Raw genomic sequence first — 4,502 nt, forward strand, 5'->3', positions numbered from 1 at the left:
CTTGTGGTTTCCTTCACTTTTTTGCTCACCTCTAGTTGTTTCCTCTCCTCTGCTCATCTCTCACTCCTCTCCTTGTTCCCTTGTTTCGCTCGTCTCTTCTTTCCTCCCGTCTCCTATTCTTATCTCATCTTCTTGTTCTCTCTCCTCGCTTCCTCTCCCCTTCACTCCTCACTTCCTAATCTCATCTCTCCCCTTGTTTCTTCTCCACGTCTGATCTCCTTTCCCCACCTCTCCTTTCCTTGTCTCCTCTACTTGTTTCCTCTCATCATCTGTGCTTGTTGTTTCCTCCCCTGTCCTCTTCTTGTTTCCTGTCCTCATCTCCTTTCCTCTCCTTGTTTCCTCTCATCATCTCTTTTCCCCTGATTACCTTTTCCTTTATTTCTATCTTGTTGTATCCTCTCCTCTCCTTACCTTCGTTTCCTCTCTTTCCTTGTTTCCTCTCCTCTCATCCTCCCTCGTTCTGTGCATTAAGATGATCCCTCCTCTTCTATCATCCCTCCTCTCTTCCCTGTCCACCCCGTCCCTTCCCTGCGCCACACACAGAAGAAGAAGAGGAGGAAGAGGAGGAAGAGGAGGAGGAGGAGCTGAGGACATGTTTTCTGACAGCAGACTGTGATCACAGCTTCATTTCTGGCTGTTTTTGCAGCTCAGCGACAGTCTCTCGTCTCCTCAGGAGCACGAGGACGGTCACGCCGATGCACCAAAACCCGCCGGCCAATCAGGAGGCTGAAGCGTAGAGTAGTGCGAGTGGATGGAGGGAGGAGGGAGGAGGGAGGGAGGGAGGGCGTCACATAGAAAACCTCGTCATGTGACATTTAACTAAAACTTGAAATACATTTGTCGTTTGTAAATTTTGATTTTTGTCTGTTTTCTTTCCCCCTCACTGCTTCTTGTTTCCATTCAAATTCGTCCTCGCCTTGTTTTTGACCTTTTTCTTCTTTTGCTCTTTAACTCTTCCCTCTCTGCTTGCTTTTTTTTGGGGGGGGGGGGGGGGGGGGGGGGCAGTGCTGAGATTTGTTTTGTGCTCCAGCAGTAAACGCTGCTCATGCTTTCTGGCCGATCACCATCAGTTCCTCTGACGTTTCCCTCCACTGCTTCTTCTCCGTGAGCAGATCTGCCTCTTTGCTTTCTTTCATTCTCTGTCTGCTTCTCAGGTCTCAGCTGGACTAATAACGTGAGGATCAGCCTCGGATCAGTCTGCTTCTGGACTCGTACTCTAGTTCAGACCTTGAAAGTGTGAGATTTTGTCATTTGAATAAATTTGTCCGACTTGATGAGCTCAGAGGGAGACAGAGAGGATGATAGCACATTAATAATTAGATGAAGTGATCACATCTCTCCCTCATCGGACTGCATTAGACACGTCGGATAAAGATTTAAACATTTGGAGGTAATTGCATCGGCTCTAAACCTGCAGTCTGAATCCAGCGGGGGGAACAATCTGAACACAATATCTGTGTCCCAATTACTCACTACACACCGAGCAGAGTGTGTCCACGACACTCAGAGAAGCCAGTCTCCAAAATAGTTTGGCAACAGTCGGTACGGACACATGTACTGCTCTTCCATGAAGTTTGGGGACGGATTGAAGTAAGAATTTAGTCAAAATTCGATCAACAAATACCCCAAAATCTTAGTCGCTAATGTTGGTCAAACTCCAAACAACCGGGATCCTACATTTCCCATAATGCACCTTGATAGCGTGTTACAATCAAGCGACCAGTATGTTTCTTCAGAACTGCTTGTTCTCCTCATTCCTCCGTCGGGTTAAAGGATTAAATAGATTTAAACTTCTCTCTTCATGTGAACAAACACTATGAATGTCTTCCAGGAGAAACTGTCTGAAAATGTCTGAAAATGTGCTCCATTATATCTGATTTTAAGCGACTTCACGCCTCCTCGCACTCTGTAACGGCTTTTCACTCGTTCGGATCCGGTGTAAACACGTTTAATACCCGACGTCGTACAAAAACAAACAAATAAAATCCAGGAAGTCCAGTTTGAGTAACGGATCCATGAGTGTGAAGGTTCATCAGTCGCTAAAACACAAAACTCTGTCGCTGTGGTGACTTTTCATCGATGCCGTTCCTGCTGTAAAGTAATCTACCGGGATGTTTGTGATTGGCTTGTTGACGGATGACGTTGTGATAAAAGTTGAGGCAGGTTCGACTTTCTTGATACGGCAAGTAGACTGATCTTCATGTGCAGATGAGTTGGAGTTTCCCTTTAAAGGGCCGGTGTGCAGCATTTAAGTGGATCTATTAGCAAAAACATATTATTAAGTATGTTTTCATTGGTGTTTATTCACCTGAAACTAAGAATCAACGTGTTTTCGTGACATTAGAATGAGTCGTTTATATCCTCTTCACAGAGTCCGTCACGTTTCTACGGTGGCCCAGAGCGGACAAACCAAACCATGGCTCTCGATAGGGACATTTAGGTTTCTCTTCTTCAGATTGACACACTGGAAAAGTTTCAGTTGGTTGCGATCTGTCGTCTCACCACTAGATGGCGCCAGAATCCTGCACACTGACCCTTTAAAACTAAATGTGGATGTTCGGAGAGAAAAGCTCAGGAAGATCTTGAAAAACAGATCAATTTGCAGTTTGATTGACGTGTATGAGAAAAGTACATCAGAAAACAACCCATACTATTAAGATTAGTATATAATATAAAGTATGAAGTATGAGGTGTGAAATTGGGACACAGCCAGTATTTTACTGTCACATTTCTTTGTTCTTTGTTAACGTGACGGATATTTGAACTGTGTCTAAAACAACGAGACGAAGACGGACTTTGTTCTGTTTGACATTTAGCTGGAGGAAAATATTAACGTCTCGCTGTGAGTGTGTACTTATACCACAGGCAGATGTTTCACCGTGTAGTAAATACATTTATGGAATGTATTAGTAGACAGTTAAAGTATAACCGGAACCACTTCACAGATATATTGTATGTATATTATAAAACCATTTTTCTTTTGAAGAAATCGCTTTATTAACATGTAAAAAAGAAAAAGCATCATCTATGTTTTATATAATCAAGGTTTTTTTTGTATTTTTATACTTGAAGAAGAGGATTCATGAGCATGTAACACATTTATTCTGTAAATTATTATTTTTCTGATTTATTTTTCCTGCTAAACCATTGAAACCATGATCACACAGCAGCGGGAGGTTCTCCAGAAGAATACACAAGTACCACCACATTTATAAAAAAGCACATATTCCCTCTACTATAACCAGTAGTCTCTACGTACACGGCACAGTTTAAACTCTATTGATGGTTTATGATGAATGTGTGATTGTTCAAACCATTTGTGGAAGTTCAAAAATGTATATAAACCCAAATGATATATTACAAAAGTTTTATGTGGAAATTTTTTTAGACGGGGGGGGAAAGAAAAGATAACTCTAATCTAAAAAGGCATGCATACTGTAAACATTCCTGGACATCTGCACGTGGCGTCGACACAGGTCATATCTTCTCGTCAATAATTCTGTGTATACTTGTGAGTGTATGATAGAGTAAACAACAACTGTACAGTAACATAGATTTTTGTATTATGTTGAAGAATGGGTGAGCGAAGCCCCTTTTACTGTCAGAATAAATACAAAAAGATGATTATTGTTATTATACGTGTTGAGAAAGATATCGGGACGATGTTGTATCTCAACTGTTCCTCCAGTCTGAGAGTAATGCTCGCTGTGTGCAGTAAGTGTTGTTTGTGAATTGTGAAGAAGAATGATAATCTACTACCGAGTCAGTATAACTTACTAAAGACCAACTAAACAGAGCAACACACCAAGCGCAACTTTGTGTGTGGAGAGTAAAAGTTGCTGCTTCGTGTGAGAAAAAATCAACCAATCACAAAAAAAAGAAGAAAACTGAACAAAGGTTTGCTGCTTTTGTAAGTTCCTGTTGTGTTTTTGTGACAATAAAGGTGACCCTCTTATACACAACGGCTGTGAGTCGTGATGATTCATTGTTTTTATTATTCATTCATTGTTTGGTCCATATATATATATACAATATCAAATATCTTGTTCTATTTTACATTTTAATCCTTGAACTATCACATTTTTAGCATTTTCTGATGATCAGAACAGCAGCTGTTGAAACAAACAGAAAGAAGCATTTAGGGATCTGTTGGCAGAAATAATATAATACATTTAATATTGTTATACTTAATATTATTAGGTATGTTTCTTTAGTGCATAATCACCTGGAAATAAGAATTGTTGTGTTTTCGTTGCCTTCTCATCGGGTTTCTCTTTAGAGTCGGCGGCCATGTTTCTACGGAGGCCCAGAAAGGCCAAACCGTCGACACTCACAGGAGAAGTTCCAGTTAGTTGCAATCTGCATCCTCGCCACTAGATGGCGCCACATCTGTCTAAACGATCTAAACGAACGTCCCTTAAATCGTCGTGTATTGATCTGCTCGCAGCAGCTTCTATAAAGTGACACATTGTTGCTAAAACAAACAAACAAGAGACAGGAAA

This window comes from Anarhichas minor, unplaced genomic scaffold (genome assembly GCF_050575085.1).
Source record: "Anarhichas minor isolate MPS153535 unplaced genomic scaffold, ASM5057508v1 ptg000017l, whole genome shotgun sequence".
NCBI lineage: Eukaryota > Metazoa > Chordata > Actinopteri > Perciformes > Anarhichadidae > Anarhichas > Anarhichas minor.